The following is a 27468-nucleotide window of genomic DNA, read 5'->3' as shown; positions in this document are numbered from 1 at the left end:
GCTCATCTCCTGAAATACTCTGTGCTGCCTTAAACTCTATGGACAGGTCAGGATCCTGTTTCTTTTAAATGCTGCACTATAGCGCAGCCTTATATAGTGGATCGAGCGGGTTCCCAAGCAGCATTTAAAAGAAACAGTGTGTGTGTTTGGGTATGTGTCTTTGTCTGTTTTTGTTTTTATATGTGTGTTTGTGTTTATGTGTGTTTGTGTATATATGGGTGTGTTTGTGTATATATATGGGTGTATGTGTATATGTTTGTGTGTAGATGTTTGTGTGTGTGTGTTTTTGTATATGTGTGTGTTTGTGTATATGTGTGTATATGGGTGTTTATGTGTGTTTGTGTATATATATGGGTGTATTTGTATATATGTTTGTGTGTAGATGTTTGTGTGTGTGTGTGTTTATATATGTGTGTGTTTGTGTATATGGGTGTGTGTATATGTGTGTGTTTGTGTATATGTGTGTGTTTGTGTATGGTTGTTTGTGTGTGCGTGCGTGTATATATGTGTGTGTCTGTGTATGGTTGTTTGTTTGTGTGTGCGTGTATATATGTGTGTAGGTGAGTAGAAGTATTGTTATTGTTCACATTGATAACTGTTTTTTTATGTTGTTGCAGATTTTGATGTACCGATTGGACTACATCTTCGATTCGTTGGACTACTGCATAGATCTACGTTTTTTTAAAATTTAATAAAATGGTTAACAAGGGTTTTGTTGGGGATTTCTTATTTCAATAAAAAAGAATTGTCTTTGTGTTTTTTTTTAAACTTTATTAGTGCCTAGATAATGGTAGTTGGCTGATTGACAGCGTCCATTATTAAGGCGGTACTTAGTGTTAGCCGGTGCAGAGGCTAGCACTAACCACCCATTATTACCCCGGTACCCACCACCACCAGGGGTGCCGGGAAGAGCTTGGTACGATCCAGTACCCGACCATCTGTTGTGATGGTCGTGTACTGGGGCGGCCGTAGGCTGGTATTATGAGGCTGGGAAGGGCCAAAAACAGTGGACCTTCCCACCCTTGTAATGCTAGGCTGCTGCTGCTGTGTTGTAGCGGGCTGGTTATAAAAATGGGGGGGACCCCACGTCATTTTTTTTTGGGAATTTAACAAATTTAACACTAGACGTTGGGTCCCCCACATTTTTAATAACCAGCCATATACGCAGCAGTCTGGCATTACATTGGTGGGAAGGGCCACTGGTTTTGTCCATTCCCAGGCTAATAACACTGTGTTGTATGTGGCTGGTTATGATAAATTGGGTGGAACCCCATGTCTTTTTTAAAAAAAATAAAAAATAAATAAATAATAAAAAAAAAATGACGTGGGGTCCCCCCCACTTTTATAACCAGCCAGATACAACACAGCAGCAGCAGCCTAGCATTACAAGGGTGGGAAGGTCCACTGTTTTTGGCCCTTCCCAGCCTCATAATACCAGCCTGCGGCCGCCCCAGAGCCCGACCATCACAACAGATGGTCGGGTACTGGATCGTACCTGGCTCTTCCCGGCACCCCTGGTGGTGGTGGGTACCGGGGTAATAATGGTGGTTAGTGTTAGCCTCTGTACCGGCTAACACTAAGCCTCGCCTTAGTAATGGATGTTGTCACTCAGACAGCGGCCATTACTAAAGTGGTAGTAATAAAATTTGAAAAGAAAAAGACAAAGATATAGATAAAATATTTTATTGAAATAAAGCACCCCCAACACAACCCTCATTAACCATTTTATTGTAGAAAAAAAAACCGTCATCGAAGTAGTCCTCGAAACCGACGTAGTCCAAACACCAAACCTGTAAAAAAAATAAAAAATGAAATAAAACATGTCGTAGGCTTAGATTCAGTTTAATGTGTGATACTGACTGTTATACCATGTATAGAAGCCTGCCGTGAAGTTGACTTAGATACAGGGCGCCAGCAGACAGTATCATACATGGCCATACAGACATGTATACAAACAAACATACATACATGCAAACTATCATACATACATGCATACACACACACACACATGAAACCATACATACAAACATGCAAAGATACATACATATATACAAGCATGCACAAATATACATGCAAACATAAATACATGCAAACATAATTACATACATGCACATATATATAAACATACATGCAAAAATAAAAACATGCAAACATACATGACAACATACATACATACATGCAAACATACATACATACAAACATGTATACATACATGACAACATACATACATGACAACATACATACATGCAAATATACATTCATGCAAACATACATAAATGCAAACATACATACATGCAAATATATACATGCAAATATACATACAAACATGCACATATATACATACATGACAACATACATACATGACGACATACATACATACATACATACATACATACATACATAAAATGCAAACATACATACATACATTCATGCAAACATACATGCAAATATATACATGCAAATATACACATGCAAATATACACATGCAAATATACACATACATGCCAACATACATACATACATGCAAACATACACACATGCAAACATACATACATGCAAATATACATACAAACATACATGTACATATATACATACATACATGACAACATACATGCATACATACATACATGACAACATACATACATGCAAACATACATTCATGCAAACATACATTCATGCAAACATACATACATACATGCAAACATACATTCATGCAAACATACATACATGCAAACATACATGCAAATATATACATGCAAATATACATACACACATGCACATATATACATTCATGCCAACATACATGCACATATATACATACATACATACATACATGACAACATACATACATGCCAAAAAAAATAATAATACGTTCATACTTACTTTCCTCCTGTCCGGGCTCCAGCGATGACGTTTCATCCATGTCGCCGCTGCAGCCTGTGATTGGCTGCAGAGGCGGTCACGTGGGATGAAGCGTCATCCTGCCGTGCGTGACCGCCACTACAGCCTGTGATTGGCTGCAGCGGCGAAAGGGATGAAACGTCATCGCTGGAGGCCGGACAGGAGGAAAGTAAGTACGAACGTATAATTTTTATTTTTTTATTACATTTAAATTGTATTTTCCGCGCGCCGAGCATGTACTGTCAAGGTTGCTGAAAGAGTTAGTGCAGCCCATTAACTCTATCAGCACCCGAGACAGTAGCATGCTCGGCGCACGTAAGTGACAGGTTCGGTCCGAACTAGTTCGGTCCGAATCGAACTTTTTTGTGAAATTCGGCGAACTAGCCGAACCGAACTTTTGAAAAGTTCGCTCATCTCTAGACATAAGTATTCAGACCCTTTACTCATTACTTAGTTGAAGCATCTTTGGCAGTTATAACAGCCTCCAGTCTTCTTGGGTATGAAGCCACAAGGGTTGCACACCTGGATTTTCTGCAATTTTTTTCCTGCAGATTATCTCAAGCTCCATCAGGTTGGATGGGGACCGTCTATGGACAGCAATTTTCAGGTCTCTTCAGAGATGTTTAATTGGGTTCAAGTCAGACCTCTAACTGAGCCACTCAAGGACAATCACAGATGTGTCCCTAACCACTCCTGTGTTGTCTAGGCTGTGTGCTTAGGGTCATTGTCTTGTTGGAAGTTGAACCTTCGGCCCAGTCTGTGGTCCAGAGCACTCTGGATCAGGTTTTCATTAAGAATATCTCTGTACTTTGCTCCATTCATCTTTCCCTCAACTCTGACCAGTCTCCCTGTTCCAGCCACTGAAAAACACCCCCACAGCATGATGCTGCCACCTCAATGCTTCACTGTAGAGATAGTATCGGGCAGGTGATGAGCAGTGCCTGGTTCCTCCAATCATGACCCTTAGAATTGAGGCCAAAAAGTTTAATCTTGGTTTCATCAGACCACAGAATCTTGTTTCTCACAGTCTAAGAGTCCTTTAGGTGCTTTTTTGCAAACTCCAGACGGGCTTTCATGTGTCTTTTACTGAGGAGAGGCTTCTTTCTGGCCACTTTGCTATGAAGCCCAGATTGGTGGAGTGCTGCAGTGATGGTTGACCTTCTGGACGTTTCTCCCATCTGCACACAGGACCTTTGTAGCTCAGCCAGAGTACACATTGGGTTCTTAGCCACCTCTCTTACCAAGGCCCTTCTTCCCCAATTACTTAGTTTGGAAGGGCGGCCAGCTCTAGGAAGAGTCCTGGTTCTTCCAAACTTCCTCCATTTAAGAATTATGGAGGCCACTGTGCTCTTGGGAACTTTCAGTGCAGCAGACATTTTTGTTGTACCCTTCTCCAGATCTGTGCCTCCACACAATTTTGTCTCTGGGCTCTACATGCAGTTCTTTCCTCCACATGGCTTGGTTTTTGCTCTGATATGCAGCATATGTCAGCTGGGAAACCTTATATAGACAGCGGCGTGTCTTTCCAAATTATGTCCAATCAAATTAATTTACACATGTGTACTCCAATCAAGGTGTAGAAACATTTCGAAGATGATCTAGAGAAATGGGAGGCCAGCAGAGCTAAATTTTAAGTGTCATAACAAAGGGTCTGAATACTTATGTCCAATGCAAAATTGTAGTTTTTCATTTTTAATAAATTTTCAAAAAATTTAAAAAATTCTGTTTTCACTTTATCATTATGGGGTGTTGAGCGCAGAATAATGGGAATTATTTTTCTTTAATTTTTTTAGCACAAGGCCTCAACATAACAAAATGTGAAAAAAGTGAAAGGATCTGAAGACTTTCCGAATGCCCTGTAGTTCATCCCTTCTTTATATTGGTTGGCCTTAATAGTAAATTACCAATGGGATTCAAGTTGCCTCCCTCTTGGAGTAAATAAAAGGAGGTACCTTTTCCTGATTCTGCCTCTTGCTTGCAGAGACCTGGAGGTGTCACTTTTCTCACCCTTCCTCCCCTTTTGAACTTGAGTTCATTATTGATGTTGTTAAGGATCTGCCAGGCACAGCTTCTGTATCCACGCCCATAGGTAATCAGTCTGCACCTGCTTCTATGTCTGTGAGACTGACTCCATCTTCCACCACTCAGGATGGCAGGCTTAGGAGTGGGAGAGCCTATCACAGCCTGCCCAGACGGAGCTAGCTCCCGCCCTCTGTCTATTTATGCCTGCCTTTCCTGTTCCTCCTTGCTTGTGATTCTTCTCTGTTGGTTTCCTGGCCCTGCTGCAGCTTCTTGTACTACTTGTCCCTGCTTCGTATTGACCCTGGCTTACTGACTACTCTTCTGCTCTGCGTTTGGTACCTCGTACACTTCTGGTTTGACTCGGCTTGTTCACTACTCTCCTGCTCTGCGTTTGGCACCTCGTACTCTCCTGGTTTGACTCGGCTCGTTCACTACTCTTGTTGCTCACGGTGTTGCCATGGGCAACTGCCCCGTTTCCCTTTGTTCTGTGTTTCCTTGTCTGGTTGTCTGTCATGCACTTACTGAGTGTAGGGACCGTCGCCCAGTTGTACCCCGTCGCCTAGGGCGGGTCGTTGCAAGTAGGCAGGGACTGAGTGGCGGGTAGATTAGGGCTCACTTGTCTGTTTCACTATCCCTGTCATTACAGATGTGTATGTTTATGTATGTATGTATGTATGTATGTATGCATGTATATATGTGTATGTGTATGTATGTATGTATGTATGTATGTATGTATGTATGTGTATATATGGATGTATGTATGTGTGTATGCATGCATGTATGTGTATGTATGCATGTATGTATGTTTATGTATGTATACATGTGTGTATGTATGTATGTATGTCTATGTATGTATGTATGTATGTATGTATGTATGCATGTTTATGTATGTATGTATGTATGTATACATGCATGTATGTGTGTGTATGTATGTGTATTTATGTATGTGTATTTATGCCTGTATGTGTGTATGTATGTATGTATGTATGAATGTTTATGTATGTATACATGTGTGTGTGTATGTATGTATATATGTATGTGTATTTATGTATGTATGTATCTATGTATGTATGCATTTATATATGTGTATGCATGTATGTGTGCAATGTGTCTATATGTTTGTTTGCAGTGTGTGTGTGTGTGTGTGTGTGTGTGTGTGTGTGTATGTGTGTGTCAGTAGGCCCGGACTTGCAGCTTTTACACGGATCCGTGAACATTACAAAATTGCAGATAGCACACGGACAAAAAACCACGGTCGTGTGCATTATGCATTATTATTGATAGGCACAATAATTAGAAATAGCTACAAGGTGGTGGCAATGTGTAGGTACTATGTAACGCAAGTGTAGACTGCTTTGAGTGCTACTCTTTGGATCAATTCTGGCATAACACTGGATTGTATAGGATTGGTTTTGGTGGCGTGGTCAAGATAATCAGAGATTGAGTTCCAGTGGGGCACATATCTGATCATTTGCACTGCATGTGCTTCTACGCCTCAATGATTGAGGCTCCTGAATGGTTCCTAGCTATTAGCTACTGATTTTCTAAAACAAACTAAGATGATTATCAGAATAGCTCAGAAATTTCAGAATCTTTTTCAGGCTTTTAACCCAGTCATCCAAAACATTCATTCCTGACAGCCTCTGCCAAGCACAGGAGGAAGAATAAACAAGATAACTAGAGTTGGGTGAGATTCAGAACAGATCCAGTTTACAGAAAATCAAGAGCCCTCAACACGCATTGTTTCATGTAGAGACTTTCTTCGGCTATCACATTGCATAATAACCACAATGTAAACAGAAATATTTCAAGCACACATATTTTATTGAAACTTCTTACCTCCAGAAGATAATAAAATGATCATAATAAATGTGATAAACAACATTATCCCTTTTAAACTCAAAGTTAAACCTAGGTCACGAGTTATCCTCATGTTATTAACCCTTATGTGCACTTGATATAATAGCATGTCATTGAAAAGCTATTTGCTTTGGGCAATCCCTTTTTGTTAGAAGGGTTTCCTGACAATAATCTGATCACAGGGTGTCCTGCTGCTGGCACCCCCTGTGATTAGGTGTAATACGTGGGGAAACCCATCAAAAATGTTCAAACATGCAACGCCACCACAGAAAAAAAAAGACATAACATATTCATCAGTGAAATCAATGATCTGTCCGTGTAATGTGTAATGAATGGTCATTCCAGGTCTGTCACCGATTTCCATTCTGGCTAATAGATGAAAGGTTTTGAATTAACTAATAACTAATACGGTATTTAAAAATGGGTTTTCTAAATCAGACAACCTAGGACTTTTCCAGGTTATATATTCTTTATTTAGGAATGTCCTGGAGAACCCCCTTAATGCATCTTGACATACTATTATTTTAAGATGGTGGCAAGAGAACGGCCACTGTGCCAATGTGATCACTGAAATAGACAGCCGCACTCCCACTGCAAAATGATGGAAACTGAGAAAACGCCAATCCCAACAGTTAACCAGTTAACCCCTTCAGTGTCACAATCAAACCTGATTGCCATGGCTGGCATCACTATTGACACAGCCAGGGACATATTAGTGATCCCTAGAGTTGTCACTTGGAACTGCCCATTAGGGGATAGCAGTGGAATGCCCTATTGCGGCAGAAGGACAGGAGCATGCCATATTTTAGTCCTAACTGTGTCTTGGAAAGCTGGACAACCAATATTATTCACATTAAACTGCACCAAAATACGTAAAACAAGACACAATGCAGTGGTGCATTTTTTATTTTTGTTATTGAGGTCTATGGGTGCCACAAAAGAACTACATCTAGAGCATGCTGTTTTTTCAAAAACAGGTCATTTGTGGCCCCCGGCATTACAGCACTTAAGGGGTTTGTTACCCAGCTTTCCAAGACTCCTAAATGGCAATGTTTAATGTCACAATATTTCTAGGCCGATTTGCCATTCTCTAATCTGTACACATGATTACTTGTATCGAAAAATGACACAGTGTTTATCTGTTTTTATCTGTTTGGACTATGGTATGTTTTGCATGATTTTAGTTTTATATGATGATTTTGTGTTAGGGGAAATGTACTTTAAATAAGTGGAAAGGAAAACAACTGCATTATGGGAAACACAGGACAGTCATGGATGAAAGTAAGGTACTGTATTAGCTATTGTGGCACATAAGGACACATTGGGTGGGATTGTCCCCTCATCTCTGCTACAGCTACAACCTATATTTATATTTCTGAAATATGAAGTTTTCATTCTTTCCACATAGCTAATTAACAGGATTGAATTTGCCATACCAGCAGTTCTCGCGTTACTGTGTCACCCACCCCTCTAATTCTTGGGAGGGTACGGAATGTCACAAATTCGCTTAGAATGAGCCAGTGTGTCATTTCTAAATTACTGTAATTATATTAAAGGTTTAAAATACCAATGATGCTAATGTAGGGACTTACATAAATCTGGTCACTGACACTATTACTGGATGGGATATAAAAAAAAGACCCTTTATCAAAGGCTTACTTATGTTCATAGGAGCCAGGACTTCCGGTTATGGAGCTCATGATGTAGGATATTCTCTCAGGATCTTCTTACCATTTCATGCAGAGTTGCCTGGCTATGTATAGTATTTATACACTGATCCAGATGTATGGTTGGCAAAAAAAAAGATGGATATTGCTCATAACAACCAAAGAGAGTACACATTTTATTTAGAAATTCAACTTGAAAAGAAGACCAAACATCTAAGAGGTTTTTTTGGGCAACATCACTTTTTTTTTGCCCTAATTCTTATAAGTGGCCCTATATTACATTAAAATGTCCCGAACTTGACAGTTACGAGCATCAGCCATAATCTGTGGTGGACTGAGCCGTCAGTCTCTGAAGGTCTAGCAGCTGTCGTGGTTACTTGTCCCATAGTTCCCAAACAGACGGAGGCCCAGGGGGAAATCCTACTTAAAATGAATAATTTTTTTAATAATTATCCTATGGTGTCTCACATTAAAGGGGTTGTCTAGTTTAGAAAACCAGTTTTCATATAACCTATTAGGGAATTCTGAGTTAATATCGGGGGATCCTATATTCAAGATCCTCAACCCTTGGCCAGAGTCTTGAGTGGCTACAAAGAGCGTCTCTCGCTCTGAAGGACATGTCCTGTCCTCCATTATACATTGAATGAGAACTATGTAATGCTGAACTTCACTTGTGGTGGAGCTGTAGGGAAATTGAACACTTGTTGTCAGGTGTCCCCACAGATTACAGGTGAACGCTGGGGCTCCCAGCAGGGGGACACTTTGTGATTGACTTATTATCAAGGAACCCTTCTAACATGTAAGGATTGTCGAAATCAAAAAGCCGCTGTAACTGACATCATTGTGGCTCTGTTGTGATGTAAAAGATCTTCTCCCATAGGCAGAGGGGGGGCATCAGTCCACCCAATATAAATATCTTTCAGCCAGCAATATTATATATGTATGGCCTCTGTATATAAACTTTTATGACATGTCAAACCAAGAGCACCCTTCTTTAAAGAGAACAAGGACCCATGTTTTCAGGATCAGTTGGGGTCTCAGCAGTGAAGATTTTTAGTATTGCGGCCAATGACAGCTAAATAGAGGGAACGGGTCAGTCTCTGGCTATAAGGAGTGTGTTTTTCTCTCCGTTTTATCTAAATGCCATTATTAAGACTATGCCTTCTGTGTTCGCGTTCATAGCTTTATGGATGTTTTTCTATAAACTCACATTTCTGTTGACTGAACAAACATTGCACTCAAAACTCAACAGCTCTTTGATGGATTTCAGTTTATGTAGTCCAGAGCCTGCTGATCTGTGGAGTCCTAGACATAGGGCAGCCCATAGACCCAGGAAGACAGTGCCACACTGTTCTGCCGCAACAGGGTCAGGATTATCTCCTGGTTACAGGCTGTGGCTAAACCACTGACCAGTAAGGCAGACTGCCCTTCCTATGCCCTGCTTCTAGACTGTGAGTCAATGCCACAGGCCATACAGCGGCTTGTTTGTATGTAATGTCATTCTAACACACAAAATGATAGATGTAGAAGTGTTTATAGAGCAACGTCGTCTCTTTTAACGCAAACAGGAATGGTCGGCAACAGGGAACGTGGCCAAGAATTGCAAAATGGGCTACACATCATTCAGTAAACTAAACTTCCCAAATATCTGTCACCAAATAAATGTTTGTTTATTCCTTCCACTAGATGACTACCTGTGGGTGACTGTTAATCATACCCTAGTCTAAACTGCACATCATCTATACCCGCACAGTAAACACGAGAAGGCTGAGGACGGCATATGTCCTGATATTTCCAGGTAACTTCTGGTTTCGACACCAAGTATCTCATATTTGTTGTGTATATTTTCCTAGAATTCAGATTCCGGGTAAACATTGATTAGTGGACTCAGTGGATATAAGTTGCCGTTTTTGACAGAGGAAACTTTACGTCACCTGGTTTTTCAAGTCTTAAATAAAAAGAAAAATGAGTCACTCTCAATAACTGAATGGGTGACACGTCTAGACGTGGTCATAAATGTTCACATTTAAGGGTACAATATTGTTAGTGCATTTTACGTCATTTGTCCATTTGCAGGACATTAGGGGAGATTTATTAATACTGGTGCACTATCCTAGCATTGCATTAGTCTCCAACCCCCCACCACCCTACAATCTATGCCATATTTAAAAACAGCCAAAGGGATTTAAGGAGAATAAAACACACTTATGTGCTATCCCGTTTTCGTTGGTGCTTCCTTTTTGTTGTGCGACAGAAGTTAGGCCGATACGGTCAAAAGTAGTAATAGAAAAGTCCCTTTATTGGAATGAACAGCATAAGGCGTTTCAAGGCCATACTGTGTAGTAGTACTGCCTCGAAATGCATTATCCTATATGCTCCAATAAAGTGACTTTTCTACTACTACTTTTGACTGTATGGGTCAACAAAAATGGAATCGTACACGTGTGATTTTTTTTTTTTACTCTTCAAATCCATGCGGCAGCCGTGATTTGCGGGCGGCTCGCGGCTGTCATTTCGTGGCCGGCCGACCCGGATTATGTGCTATCCCGTTTTAGTTGGTGCTTCCTTTTTGTTGTGCGACAGAAGTTAGGCCGATACGGTCAAAAGTAGTAATAGAAAAGTCCCTTTATTGGAATGAACAGCATAAGGCGTTTCAAGGCCATACTGTGTAGTAGTACTGCCTCGAAATGCATTATCCTATATGCTCCAATAAAGTGACTTTTCTACTACTACTTTTGACTGTATGGGTCAACAAAAATGGAATCGTACACGTGTGATTTTTTTTTTTTACTCTTCAAATCCATGCGGCAGCCGTGATTTCCAGGTCGGCCGGCCACGAAATGACAGCCGCGAGCCGCCCGCAAATCGCGGGCTATGCACATGGCCGCGGCCATTATTGTCAATGAGCCCGGACCGCAGAACACGGTCGTTATAAGGCCTGCCCGTTCTTTCTGCAATCCGGGCTCTGGGGCCATTCACGGATCGTGAAAACCACAGTCGTGTGAATGGCCCCATAGGAATGAATGAGGCTGCAATTCTCCCGTGGGTTTTCGGGGGAATTGCGGCTGCAAAAGCACGTTCGTGTACATGGGGCCTTATACGTTTGACTACTCCGTTGGCATCAGATCAGATCCCAGGCAGCAAGCCCTCTCATATTCCACGCCTTCATGGTTGTTGTGCGCTTTTTACACAATGTCTACAGGTGAGCATATAAATTATATGTCCGTCAACTATTCCATGTTAAATATCAGACAAAACCCTATGAAGCGGCTTGTTGTGTTTTTTACTTTTTCGCAACATTCTTAAACAGGGCACATACTGTGTTGATGAACATGGTGCATTAGTGTCATGGCTTCCGTTTATAACGAAAGCCACGTTGTTCTACCGGATCCATTTTACAACAGATACTAATGGCACCTGACGGACGCCAATTGACTTATGATGGAGTCGGTTAGGGTTCGGACCTGTTTTTCATTTTTGTTTAAAAAAGTACCCTTAAAACAGGATTCAAGAATGTGATGTGAACAGGGCCTAAGATCTTCTTAGTCCAGTTGGGAACAAGTGAAGAAATCAGAGTAAATAATTAAATGTAACAGCCTTCACTTAGCTAATGCAATGCTCCAAATCTGTCACGTTGTATTTGTACGACTCTCCAGATATATCCACCCGCAGCATTTAACCCACCCACTACCAGCGTGCTCTACTACTAAATGTCTAGACACTTAAATCACATTTCAAAGCATCTAAAAATTCCTCTCAATCCAATGCAGTAATATCAAAATAAATGAGACGGTCAGAAAATAGTTACAGCATGTTACACGGGGTGAGAAGAGAGCTGGAGAACTGCATACACTTGGAGTTAGTGCTGATCATTTATTTAGAACTGACGTAAGACTAAATGGCTTTGAAATAATGCAAACAAGGAGTCTAAATTAAATTCTGAAAGCCAAGCTAAATAGAAAAGAGATTTTATTCTGACTTATATAAAAAATATTGACATGATAACATGAAAGTCATGAAAGACATGTGCATCTATATTTACATAATTGTCACATATATTGACACGTATCACATGTGCACAACAAGAGTAAGGGATCATGCACATGGCCATATTTTAGTTCCATAAAACCTCCAAGTGCTTCTATGTGAAAATGTAATATACAGTGCACCAAGAGCACCATGGGGCGGAATAATATAGGCCTGATCTGAAAAATCCCTACAACTACCCGATCCCTACTGTTAGGGGAGATTCACACGAACGTTGCGTTTTTGCGCGCGCAAACAACGCAGCGTTTTGCGAGCGCAAAAACCATTTGACAGCTGCGTGTGTCATGCGTGTCTGATGCGCGGCTGCGTGATTTTCGCGCAGCCGGCATCATAGAGATGAGGCTTGTCGACGCCCGTCACTGTCCAAGGTGCTGAAAGAGCTAAATCTTTCAGCACCCTCGACAGTGAATGCCGAACACAACAGCGAAAAACCTGTAAAAAAAAAGATAAAGTTCCTACTTACCGAGAACTTCCCGGCCGTTGCCTTGGTGACGCGTCCTTGGTGACGCGTCCTTGGTGACGCGCCTCTCTTGACATCGGGCCCCACCTCCCTGGATGACGCAGCAGTCCAAGTGACCGCTGCAGCCTGTGATTGGCTGCAGCCTGTGCTTGGCCTGTGATTGGCTGGAGCTGTCACTTGAACTGAAGTGTCATCCCGGGAGGTCGGACTGCAGGAAGGAGACAGGAGTAATCGGTAAGTTAGAACTTCGGTTTTTTTTTACAGGTTAATGTATTTTGGGATCGCAAGTCACTGTCCATGGTGCTGAAACAGTTTAACTCTTTCAGCACCATGGACAGTGACTATCTCCTGACGTCGCGTACCGATAATTTTTTTGCCGGGATCGGCCAAAACGAGTTTGCCCGAACCCGGTGAAGTTCGGTACGCTTGTCCGGCTTCGCTCATCGCAAAGACACTCCGTTTGGATGTTCGGAAACAGAAAAGCACGTGGTGCTTTTCGGTTTTCATTCATCCTTTTCACTGCTGTTGCGCGAATCACGCTCGTCCCATGGAAGTGCTTCCGTGTGGTGCGCGTGATTTTCACGCACCCATTGACTTCAATGGGTGCGTGATGCGTGAAATACGCAGAGTTTTTGAACCGGTCGCGTATAGTACGCAGCGAACAAACGCTGCGCAAGAATCACGCACTATTTGAACTGCCTCATTGACTTCTATAGTGCTGTGCGTGATGCGCAGAAAATACGCGGCCTGCACGCGCGCAAATCGCGCTCGTCTGAATCCCCCCTTAAAGTGACAGTTCTTGTTTATTCTGTCCTCCACCTAACCAGGTTTCAAGGTTCCACAGAATTTTGGTTGAGAAATACTGGTCTAGTAAGTTGCATAAAAATTGTACAATCACAGCCACCATCCATTAGGAAATGGGTGATCAAACCTAGTTTGAAATAAGAAATCTTTTTTTTCTCGAAATATTCTGCTTAGACTATGTTTAAATCACATAAAAAAAAAAAACAACAGAAAAAAAGGTATTTAGATGTACAGTATATTGGCCAAACTTATGCCAAAAGGGATGTTACAATATACATACAAATACCTTCAAGACATATATTCTGCACATAGAAAATACAGAAGTCTAATAGGCTTCTAGAGTAATTTGTCAACCTTTGATTTATTCTTATTGGCTCTTAAGGTGCTGCGACAAATGTAAAAGACGTCTCTCCTGGATGTCTGACTGGCACCTGTTCGACTGAAGGGCATGAGCTTTAAACCCACACTGTACATTTACATGAGAGTGGGTTTAAAGCCACATACCATACATTTACCTTGCATTGTCATTAATAGGTTAATTACTCCACTGGTTGCTTACAGCAATGGCAGGTAATCCCAATGATATGATAACATCACAAGCTACCAATGATAACTATTAGATACTGCCGCAAGACTGTGGCGTAACATAATCCTTATTACAATATTCAGAAGATTGCAATCATGTTAAACCCCGAAGGTGGCAAAGCGTGTGTGCCCATTTGTAGGCAGACACTGGGCCATGACCACCTTCTCTGCTTATAAAAAGGTCTGCTGCTGCTTACATGGGTTGAACTAATGAATATTGCATGAACCTAGAGGCATAGCTTGAAGCTGTGACATGGAGAAAAACTATTCTTTGGCACATCACCTAACCACAGATTATGTCATTGTGTCGTTGTGGCCAGGGGGTGGTAGAACTTTGTAAAGATAATTTCTTACATCATATGTCACTGCCCTCCCACATTGCCTACTTATAGCAACTTCTGTTCTGTTCCCTGCAGCATACCCAAGCATTCTGGCCCAGGTTACAACCACCATGACTTCCCATTGAAAAATGCCACATGGTCATCAATGGATTAGACCAGCAACAGTATTAAAGTAGAAATTACCAAAATCATAATTTCATATGTAATCTAAATATATGTAAGAATATGACATATGTGATGGTCTGTGAACTGGGTTTCCCCACTAATTCTTCAAACCAAGAAGCCATGGTGAACTGCAGACAATATCTCAGCTTCATACAACCCCATGGCTGTGTCTTTGAAGAGTGATATTATGTTAACTCCAGCCAAATCAGGCTTTGGGTGCAGGTATTACAGACCTGTTGTATGGATGGGTAATACGCCGCTCTTGGCCATCTATGAGCCCATACTATATCTCCATGTGCCTTCAGTTATTATAGATATTGAGAAGCATCGCTTTTAGGGTAGAATACGGTCCCATACACTGGCACATAGAGAAGATATAGGACCATAATATGGACTCGTAGGGACTCTGTGCCTTTTGGCGTGTGCATTAGCCCTTTGACCAACAGGATCTTGGGAGTTGACATTTTTTTGCATTATGGGAATGTCATGTTGAAAGGTCTTGATAAAAGGATGTTATAAGAATATTTAACACTACATTCATGTATAGCTTTTACTGTTACCCATAAATATTAACATCCCTATAAAATATTTACTCACGTTTAAATATTAGCAGTCAACGAAAATTTGTCTCCAGCAATAAAATAGTTAAGTATTAAGATGTACAACACCTGAGGCTTTTAAATCCTCCCTCCTTAAGCCTCCCAAATGTTTATTCTGTGCTTAATTACCCCATCCACCTTCAGTAATCAGATTCCTAAAATAGCTCCCAAACAATAACAGCAGCTTAAACCATCCGGTTCTGCTCCACCTCCTAAAGAGAGATGATTTAGGGCGGCGTGGGATCCACAGACAAACCCAATGCCAGGCCAAACTGATATAATTAAACACAATTACTTACATTATGATTATAGTTCTGTAAGTACAGTAAGTAATACCAGGTTCACTATTCCCCATCAGGATGCCATTGTTCTTGGCGCCTAGAATAGCGCAGTCTACAGCACGATTACTGTCAAAAACCCATAAAACCCAATGGAAACCTGACTGACCCCATAATCCCATCAAGAATCATTTGTGTCCGTTTTAAAATAGATTGTCATACCTGTCGTGGCTCAGGTAAGAACAGAAATCATGATGGTAGTGTGAACAATGCCTAAACCATACACATTAGTTTAAATTCAACCAAACCCACCAATTTTGGCAGGATCAGATGACAATCTAATGTGTATGGGAACAGCCCAACAGTCCCCCAATGTCTGCTGTGAAGGCAAAGAAGGATGGGGCATGACAGCTGTCAGCCAAATAAGTGTGGCATGCTGATTGGTCAAATACATGTTTTATTTCTGTATATTTAAAAAAGTATTTAACTAAGAACTTACCAGGAAATTTCATACATTTGGTCAATACACGAAGAAAGCCATATTCTTTATATTTATTTACTTAATCTTGACCTGAGGATTTCTACATTGACATTTGCAGGACAACACCAATGGACATTCACCCAAATACAATTTCCATCCAAAATCTAAATTTTGCCTTGAAATTAGAAAACAACTATTAATTATAAGATGAGCCCTTTTACACCAAATCTCTCTTCTCTTACAGAAGTCCTGTGACGCCTCAGTGCTTCTTCGGACCATGAGGAGCGCTCAATAAGTGCATGCGTATTGTTGTGCCAGCGGTCGCTGACCGCCAGCATATTATACTCACCAGCTGCCGCAGGACACTTGGATTTTGCCGGCGTCTCCCTCCCCGGAGACGCCAGCATACACACAGCTGCACTGCTCCACTGTTTCCCCTAGGGTGCACCTGTAAAATAGTTCCTACCCAATCCCTATGTACCCTGCTCTATAGAATGCCCTCTTCCTCCTTGCCTGAGCATTGTTGTGTCTTCCCATTCTCGTTTGCAAATGGTCCCTTAGCTGTATCCTGTGTTCCCGTATCCTGTATCCCATATTCAGTAATTGTGTTTGTTCTAGTATGAAGTCTAGTGTCGGAGTCGAGTTCACCATCTGTGCCAAGTGTCATCTGTGCCAAGTGTCATCTGTGCCAAGTGTCATCTGTGTCAAGTGTCTGGCACGCCAAGTGTCTGCCACGCCTATTGTCTGCCATGACAAGTGTCTGCCACGACAAGTGTCTGCCAAATCTTCTATCTAGGTACTCTTGTTCTATAGACTATCTCTGACTACTGTTTGGCCAGCTGCTAATCCGCTACGGTGGAGCGGCCTCATGGGTCCACATACCCCATAGACATGGCCCATATAATCATTAGGTCCTATACAATAGGCCAGAAAAATATGGTGCCTGCTTATAAGTATTTAACTACTGTTGGGAATTAAAAGTTGGGTTTTAATCCTTGTCACCAGAGAGAAGGTAAGCGTGGTTACATGCATAGCTACTAAGATTTCAAAAAGACACATGTCCATCAAGTTCAACCTTTTACAAACCCAACTGTTTGATCCAGGGAAAGGCAAAACAAACTCTATTATCGATTGTATCCAGTGGAAAAAAGGCCTTCCAGACTCTATAAAGGCAGTCAAATAATTTCTCTGGAAACATTTTACATCATCCCCCACCCCAAGTTAATTCTAACTCTCAGTACCATTACTTATGTTAGGCTTCGTTCACATCTGCGTTGCGACTCCGTTCATGGGTTCTGTCTGAGTTTTCCATTAGGGGAACCCATAGGTTTCCGTTTGTATCACCATTGATTTCAATGGTGACGAATTGGGTGCAAATGGTTTCTGTTTGTCACCGTTGTTTTGACGGAATCAATACCGTAGTCGACTGCGCTATTTATTCCGTCAAAATGATGGATGCCTTAAGCAAAGGTGACAAAGGGAAACCATTTGCACCGGATCCATCACTATTCCTCCACATGTAAATGATGTTGTTTGGGCTGAAGAACATTATGCTAAAATGTTTACATCTCCAATAGCCATGAATGAGATTATGTTTTTTTTTCTTCTTTTTTGCTTGTGTGCATTTTAACATCCAGGTCATATTACAGTCCAAAAAATATGACGACTATTGCAAACAACATTACATTTAACAGCCCCCTGATCTCCCTTGATCGGCTGTGTAAACAGTGGATGGCGGGGGTGATCCTATCCATAGCTCTCAAGGTGGTGGCGGTCATGTGATTTACTCATATGACTGCCCCCCCCCCCCCCCCCCCGCCCAACTGCCTGTTTTTCTGCGTTGTGCGCATTTAGAAAACAGCAGTTTAGGGCATTTATTTAAAAAAATATTGATTCTCAACCATGCATAATCAGACTTGCAGAGTTTAATTCAGGGACTATCTTGTAGATTAGCTTTTGACCCTTTTGTTAAGGAGTTTTCTCATGAAGGTAGCCCTTTTTCTATATGCCCTATTAGAGATATGCACAAAGCCTTTCTATATCAAGAGCGGCAATGTTGAACCTGGCTCCACTATGTATTACAAGCAGCCAGTGCATGGGGAATTTATAGCTAGCTGCCGCTTCTCCCAGCGATAACAGTGGATCGCCAGGGGTTTCTGAATATAGAAGCTTATTGACAGGCTGGCCTTAATTTAAAAATGGGTTGTCTTGATAGACAATCCGTCTAAATACAATAGGGGAACACGTCATTTTGGGTTGCGTATGACAAGTCACTTGTATTGATGCATAAAAAATAATGCACACAAACTTTTCTTATTATTATTTGCTAAGTGAGGATCATCTGAGCATGTAAAAATTCCATAGCAGTTGAGACATTGTAAGTATATTGGGGCAAAATTTGTAATTTAGGCTATGCAAATTTATTGACTAGGCAGCGCCCCCTATAAGTAAATGTGTTCCGCCATTCGCTCTGTGGTGCTACTGATACTATTACATTTTGCACAGCTGTAGACCTCTCTGCAGTTATCCTATATTTCACAGCTTGTCATCAAACACTTATAGCCTAAAGCAGAAGATTGAGAGGGAGTGTTATAGATGATCCTCTGTCCATTCCACCACCCGTTCAGGTTACCCCTTCCAATCCGCCCCAGTTGTCTGATCTCCCTGTGCCTATATATCTTTCAGTGCTAAATTCTCAGGCTGAAAATCCCGTCATATAAGCTAAATCCCTAACACTGAAAACACAGCGCGAAGATGATATGAGGCAGACTGCAGCAGAATGGAGATATCTATGTATTCAGTTTAGGAGATGACAGAACCCGGCTGACAATCCACATATCAAAGCACTAGAGCTAGACACTTAGGAATATTATTATACGCTACCGTGCATGGGCTTAAAAGGGCACTGACAACTAAAAATATTCCCTTTTCATATGTTACTAGAAAGTACAATTTCAATAATATTCTGCTTGTAGGACATACGATGCCCAGGGGGCAATGTCAGTCCATGCTTCGTTGTTTTTTTTATACAGTCATATACATCGCTCGGAAACCCCCTCTACGAGCTAAACCGGAGAGCCACTAACAAGCAGCAGCTCTTACTCTGGCGGGCGCCAGACATTCATGTATTACATCTGAATGGCCACAAAGTACAGTAATACTACATGAATAGCCAGCCTAATCTTCCCCTGAGTTTTTTTACACGTTTTTTAATGCGGAAACTGCGAGCGGGAAAAAGAAGCGACATGCCCTATCTTCGGGCATTTACGTCTCTGTCCTCCCATTGACATCAATGGGAGGCAGAGAAAGCGTATTTCGCTGCATTTTTTCCCATGGCGATCAATGGGCGCGAGCGGAAAACGCAGCGAAAAACGCGGCAAACGGCATGCAGGCAGACCAAAATCTGCCTCAAAATTCCAAACGGAATTTTGAGGCAGAATTTTCTGCCTGCAAAAAAACTCTGTTAGCACAGGGCCTAATGGGCTTGTCTGTGATGAGACTAAGGCTGGATTCACACGAGCACATCACGTCCGTAATGGACGGACGTATTTTGGCCGCAAGTACCGGACCGAACACACTGCAGGGAGCCGGGCTCCTAGCATCATAGTTATGTACGATGCTAGGAGTCCCTGCCTCGCTGCAGGACAACTGTCCCGTACTGTAATCATGTTTTCAGTACGAGACAGTAGTTCCATGGAGAGGCAGGGACTCCTGGCATCGTACATAAGTATGAGACGGCCGACCCGGAAATCACGGCCGTGCACATGGCTACAACCGTGTGCATGAGGCCTAACTCTAGCTATAGCAGATACATGCATGAATCATCTGTGCATTCAGTCTATACACATATGGTATAAAATGCAACCAGGCAATCATATGATAATATACAAATGAAGGCTGTTGTTTTGTTTGCTTACTTTCTTAGCTGTCCTATGGTTGGAGCCTTGAACAAAGATTTCACAATGAAACAGTAAGGCTGGGTTCACACGAGCAAGTGCTTTTTGCGCACGCAAAAAATGTGGCGTTTTGCCTGCGCAAAAGGCACTTAACAGCTCCGTGTGGCCTCAGCATATGATGCGCGGCTGCGTGCTTTTCGCGCAGCCGCCATCATTATGACACTCCGTTTGGATGTTTGTAAACAAAAAACACGTGGTGCTTTTCTGTTTTCATTCATCCTTTTCACAGCTGTTGCGCGAATCACGCTGGTCGCACGGAAGTGCTTCCGTGTGGCATGTGTGGTTTTCACGCACCCATTGACTTCAATGGGTGCGTGATGCGCGAAAAATGGCCAAAGAACGGAGATGTCGTGACTTTTTTTCAGCGGACTCACGCTGAGTAAAAATCACGCACATGTCTGCACGGCCCCATAGACTAATATAGGTCCGTGCGACGCACGTGAAAATCCCGCGCGTTGCAAGGACGTATATCCCGTTCGTCTGAATAAGGCCTAAGGGTACATTCACACGTGCAGGTTACACGTGCTGGTTTTGTTGAGATTTTTTTATACAGTTTTTGAAGCCAAAACCAGATGTCAATCAAGGGATAAAAGGTATAATGGACAAATGCTACTTCTCCTTTTATTTGTATCCACTCCTTGTTATAGTTTCAAAACCTGCATAAAAAACCCTCAACAAAACCTGATCAAATCCTGCACGTGTGAATGCACATACAAGTTTTTGCAAATACCTTTACCTAATTTTCCACTCATTCTCTATTAAGCAGGTATTCCTGGTTACAATTCCTTTAGATCCTTTGATGATGTCATATGTTTATGATGTCATTAGAAATTGTCAGTTTAATCACTAGGTTGGTTTCAGTGATACGTTCTTAATGACTATTGAGGCACTTCATTCCTGCAAGGTGAAGCGTAACTTGTTCTTTGGATCTTCCACAAGCAGACAGGTGCTTTGATCTTACCATAAATAATATGTCTCAGATACCTGGCATATTGGCAGTCAGCTGGAGATACAGATGTACCTTTCACACTTAGGCCGGATTCACACGAGCGTGTGCGTTTTGAGCGCGCAAAAGGTCCATAACAGCTCAGTGTGTCATTATCATATGATGCGTGGCTGCGTGATTTTCGCGCAGCCGCCATCATTATGACACTGTACGTTTGTAAACAGAAAAGCACGTGGTGCTTTTCTGTTTTCATTCATAGTTTTAACTACTGTAGCGCGCAAGTGCTTCCGTGTGCCTTGCGCGGTTTTCACGCACCCATTCACTTCAATGGGTGCGTGATGCGTAAAAAACGGGCAAATATAGGACATGTCGTGAGTTTTACACAGCGGACATACGCTGCATGAAAATCACGGACAGTTTGAACGGCCCCATTGACTAACATAGTTCCGTGCGACGCGCGTGATTTTCCCTCACTACGTGACACTGAGCCCTGTGCCCAGCACCTCAAAACCTTCACAGTATTACCTCACACGGTGGTGACTCTCACAGGCTAGCATGCCTGTCTTCCCCAGACTGAGAGCCCCTGTGTGAACTGCACACCCCTGAATTAAAGAGCCGTCTCATTTGAAGCCTAACTAAGCTCATCAGACAGCCCAAGATATGGACTGTCTGTATGGAGTGGCAGCCGCCCTTCTCCTTCACACTCCAGCAAGCCAGGCCCTATTCCAAGCTTTACACCCAAGCAACAGCAGAGAAAACCCTCTCTGCTGTACATGCTCCCTGGTTGCTTAAAACCTGAGTTTCTGCACTGTCCAGTAGCTGCACTGCTACACCGTATAATGTCTCAGCGCACAAGACGTATATTTAGTGCCAATAACTGGGTCTGATCCTGTGCTTGTCATAAATACACACGTCATGCCCAGAGCCATAATACGGACATGTGCATGAACGATTAAAGAGGTTTTCAGGTTTTATATAAATTAAGTACTGAATAAATTAAAAGTTATACAAATTTCTGCTACACAATCAATTCCTTACTTTTTTCAAGATATTTGTTTGCAGTCAGTGACTGAGAACACTCAAAGCAGCAAATTTGTACATACCTTAGTCCTGCTCTCAGCTGGGAAATGGATACAATTGTATTCAGTCTAGACCAGGGGTCTCAAACTTTGCAGGGTAATTGGGCCACATATAGAAAAAATGGGAAGTTGACGGGCCGCATTACTTTCAAATTTGATACAATATAAAATTATTGTTAATAAATTATTTATTTGAACTACTATAACACTATATTACTATAATAATAATAATACTACATTACTATAAAATTAATACTACATTACTATAATAATACCGCTAGGTTTAAAATTTGAGCTATTTCTCCACGTGCTTATTTCAACAATCCAGTTTTCCAGTTTAAGTGTCGCTAAATGCAGTCCGGCAGCTCAATTGGCAGCGTCTGGCAGACACACATGTCAAGATTTGGCAGCCCCTTTTTAGATAGTGCCATAGTGCCCTCTGTGGATGCTGCCGCAGTGACCTCTGTGGATGCTGCCGCAGTGCCCTCTGTGGATGCTGCCGCAGTGCCCTCTGTGGATGCTGCCGCAGTGCCCTCTGTGGATGCTGTCGCAGTGCCCTCTGTGGATGCTGCAGCAGTGCTCTCTGTGGATGCTGCCGCAGTGCCCTCTGTAGATGCTGCCACAGTGCCCTCTGTAGATAATGCCACAGTGCCCTCTGTAGATAATGCAACACACCCATAGATAATGCCACAGTGCCCTCTGTAGATAATGCCACAGTGCCCTCTGTAGATAATGCAACACCCCCCTAGATATTGTCACAGTGGCCTCTGTAGATGCAGCCACAGTGCCCTCGGTACATGCTGCCACAGTGCCCTCTGTACATGCTGCCACAGTGCCCTCCACAGATGCTGCCACAGTGCCCTCTGCAGATGCTGCCACAGTGCCCTCCGCAGATGCTGCCACAGTGCCCTCCGCAGATGCTGCCACAGTGCCCTTCACAGATGCTGCCACAGTGCCCTCCGTAGATGCTGCCAGAGTGCCCTCCGTAGATGCTGCCACAGTGCCCTCCGCAAGTGCTACAGTGATGTCAGGGGCTTGCCCAGAGCTGGAGTCCCGGAGCAGAGTCGCTTCTAACACTCTGCCTGGGATTCCAGCTCTGCTCCTGACATCACTGTCCATATATGGATAGAGTTGTCAGAGGCAACCCCAGAGCTGGAGTCCCGGGCAGAGAGCTAGTAGGCTCTTCTTGGGACTCCAGCTCTGGGGAAGCCCCTGACATCATTGTCGATGTATGGACAGTGATGTCAGGGAATTCCACAGAGTCCCAGAGCAGAGCCTATACTAGCGCTCTGCCCGGGACTCCGCTCTGGGGAAGACCCTGCACACTGTCCATATATGGACAGCGATGTCAGGGATTTCCACAGAGTCCCGGAGCAGAGCCTGAACTAGAGCTCTGCACTGGACTTCGGCTCTGGGGAAGCCCCAGTCATCGCTGTTCATATGTGGACAGCGATGTCAGGGAATTCCAGAGTCTCGGAGCAGAGCCGATACTAGCGGCTCTTTGTCCCGTGGGCCGTAGATGACAGCCCCAGGGGCCGCATGCGGCCCGCGGGCCGCGTGCTTGAGACCCCTTGTCTAGACAATGCTTTGTGAGCTAAACAGCCTGGACTCTAGGCTGATATATTGTAGCAAACTACCAGAGAAATTTGTATAGCTGATGCTCATGTATTTAAGGCTGTGTTGATATTATGTCAGTGCACTGCATCGGTCGTATGCGTCGGGCATACAGTGGGATACATCGCCCATAGGACCCCATTGTAAAAAAAAAAGTATATTGCGGGCCATATGTTTTTTTTTACTGTATACCTTTGTATGGAATAGTGTAGACTAGAATGCTATTTCAAACTAAAAAAAAAAAAGGTATAAATGGGTGTTTATGGATACCTTTAGCTTATGCGCAAGGAGCTTTCCAGTTGTACTGTATACACCAAACTTAGGGCTCTGCTATAATGTGAACAGAGCCTAACTCCAAGAGCATTGTCTAGATTAAATACAATTGTATCCACTTCTCAGCTAAAGGCAGAAATAGATATGTACAGTATTGTTGCCCCTGAATGTAAGCAAGAGTGTTTTTATTTACTGACTGCAAACCAATATCTTAAAAATGGCAATGGAATTGAAACACAAAGTATATTAGAAAGTTGTAGAACTTTTTTTTTACGCTGTGATTAAAGGCTATGGACATCTTTGCTCTGGAATTTTTTTAATTGTTTATTTGATTTCTAAATGCTACATTTTGCAATTTTTAAATAGTCGTCATTAAAGGGTAAAGGCTAAACTTTCAACAAACTTCTGACATGTCATAGTGACATGTCAGTAGTTTTGATCGGTGCGAGTCCGAGCACTGAGACCCTCACCGATCGCTAAAATGTAGCGGCAGAAGCGCTCAGGTGAACGCTGAGCCTCTTGGTTTCTGATCGACATTTCTCATAAAGCCGATATAAGAGTGCACGGGCCCATAGAAAGTCTATGAGTTCGTACACCTACTGCTCAGCTTTCCGAAAAAGATCAGAAACTAAGTTGCTTAGCGCTCACCCGAGCGCATCTGCCTCTTTGTTTTAGCAATCGGTGGGGGTCTCAGTACATGGACCCCCACCGATCAAAACTTCTGACATGTCACTATGACATGTCAGAAGTTTGTAGAAAGTTTAGCGACACTTTAAAAATGTCCTACCTTTTTTCTGTGTAACTCCTCCTATCTGGCTATGCTACTGCTTCTGAAATAGATCTGACAACACACTGCTCCTGTCCTGGCTGCTCTCCTGCTATGTTTTATACAGCAGATCAGAGTGTGGAGAGAGGGTAAAGCATTCAAGTCTTCATGGAGGGCAGTGACACAAGAAGGACTGTATCTTAGTGTAGATTTGGAGGAAAGCATACAGGGGGAGAGAGTGAATCACACATGCTCTGTATCTGTGTAGAGAGAGGAGAGCACCCACAGCAGATTGTATGGTGGAAGGGAGGGGGAAATCACACACTCCTCAGCATCAATGTATGGCAGGACAAGGGATAAGAGATCTCTCATGGGCTGCAGAAGGGGAAATCAGTATAGCAATGAAACTGTGCTAGTACAATAAGAGCTAGTGAAGTCAAGAGCATCCTGAACTCACAGAACTCACATCTGGAATGTGTTACTGGGAGGGACATATCTACATGAGAAAAGTCTAAAACTAGGAGCAGGTTGCAAACTGAATAACAGGGAGTCTGAGAATGAATGTAGCAATTGAGGTTGAAACCTGACACTGAGTGCAACTTTTTTAACACCAGGCAACCACTGAATATATAAAAATAAGTTTTTCCCCAAAAAATGGTTTTGGTCTTTTTTATTGTTTAGATATTTTAGTCTGTGTAGGAATGCCTGCTTGAGAAATGTCGCACTGCAAATAAATTAATACCATAGAGTAAACTTTGTGTGTTTTTGTCTGTTGCAAAACAGCAGCAAAAAACTGAATTTTAAAAATGAAATGGTGTAAGTTTTTTATAAATATGGCGCATTATTTTTGTGAGACGTTACGCTACTTTTCTGGAACATTTTATTTGAAAAATGTGCTGCCAACAATTAGAACATGATGAAAATCTCTGTTTATGGGGTACTGGGATGGGCATCTACTACATGCCTTTTTAGTGCCCATCTACAGATATCTTTTTTTTATTGCTTACTGACAGTAGGAGATGTAAGTCAACCCAAACCCATCATGTGACAAAGAGTGTGTCATATAATCCAGAGTTATTAACCCGGAGAAGATAAACATCTGATGCTCTGTAAAAAATCTGGACACAGACAGACACATAAAACGAATCGTATATTTCAGGGAACATAGACTATATTCACCATGTTGTATAAAACATCTCGCATACCTAATAAAGCTTTTTATGGCACACCATTGAACCTAAATAACTACATATGTTTAGTTATTTCAATATTCACTGCTGAGCCTCTAGATATGGCATCACCAAGTCTAGAAATATCATGTAATGTGTAACATAATCCCATTACAGAACGGGCAATGCTTGGAATAGATAATCATAGTCGCAATGTATGAATGTGCCATGAGCAGCCAGACAGCTAAATTTATAGAACTACATTACGCCATTCCTCTCCTGAGGTCTATGTGTGACCCTGAAGAATTACAACGTGACAATTCTCAGGCATAATAAAGATTTATTCTAAACAGATCTGTATCTTCTATAATTGATACTATCTGAGAGGTCACACAGAGTTGATTTTTAACCCCCAGGGTCTGTCCGTTCCGAATTGTTGTCTCCTCTATTACAATATCTGTATAACATGGTGGGGTGACTACAGTATGAGTAATTTTAAAAATAGTAATAAAATATAAATCACATGTGTGTGCAGACATTATATGCAGACGGATTGGTAAAGAGTCCCAAATAATTAATTATTTTCCACACTGACCTGCATGGTGACCGCCATATGGAATATTGCAGTGTTGCTTTATTTTCTATGCAGGAATATTTTCCTCCTTCACCCGGTCACCCAGTAATATATAGTTTTCACGCAGTTGCTGGGAAGATGCGTAGAATCCGAATTTTAAAAAAAGACTATTATCTTTGGCCACCCAGCATCCGGGCACAACGTCCTGATGCTGGACGGTGTCAGCACCCAGTACAGTAGCATAACAGATTCCAGGTTGCAGGTAAAGTAAGGGTTAAACGCCCAGTAACACACCTCTAGTATCACACAAAACCACATGATGGTAATAAAATTACCTAACCTTGCAAAATAAAGTTTAGTGACTGCGTATGAACTCATAATGGGAGATACTGTCTATATGCAACCTAAATACATAAAAAAAAATAGGGTGGAATAAGAATCTTAATACAGCATTTGGCGCATCCCCAACGTGCATTTTGCATTAGCTTTGCCAGGAGCATTTTAGTTATAATCTAAATAAAATTATTAATTTTAATATGAAAGATGCACTCCAGTACTTTCTTTTAGGTTATGTATGCTATTTTGGAGTTTAGTCTCATAGTTCTCCAACAGATGTGATGCTGGGACTTATTTTTTTTTTTATTATTTAGATTTTGGTTTCATAGAAAAGAGAGCAGTAAATTGTGGTAGCGCCCTCCACAGCCTTCCCTTTGTGCCTTCCCCTGGGTGTTTTCCTCTTATTCCTACTTGCTTGTGTCTAATTAACATATGAATTTATGTAATTTACATATGAATACACAACGTTCATTGTATTCATTTGTAAATTTTTCTTTCAAGGAGCCCTAGGAGCACCTACAGACACAGACCTACTGTTATGGAAT

The 27468-nt window shown here is 42.0% G+C and overlaps 1 long non-coding RNA gene across 1 annotated transcript; it reads left to right on the top strand.

Annotated features, from left to right (window-relative positions):
- The first annotated feature begins 3023 nt into the window (after positions 1–3023).
- Positions 3024–17177, top strand: LOC142748221 (uncharacterized). Its single transcript, XR_012882187.1, has 3 exons — positions 3024–3070; positions 10137–10248; positions 16455–17177. It is a non-coding gene; the product is annotated as an uncharacterized LOC142748221 (long non-coding RNA).
- Positions 17178–27468: the final 10291 nt, after the last annotated feature.

This window comes from Rhinoderma darwinii, chromosome 3 (genome assembly GCF_050947455.1).
Source record: "Rhinoderma darwinii isolate aRhiDar2 chromosome 3, aRhiDar2.hap1, whole genome shotgun sequence".
Taxonomy (NCBI): domain Eukaryota; kingdom Metazoa; phylum Chordata; class Amphibia; order Anura; family Rhinodermatidae; genus Rhinoderma; species Rhinoderma darwinii.
This window is presented reverse-complemented; position numbering and strand designations above follow the sequence as displayed.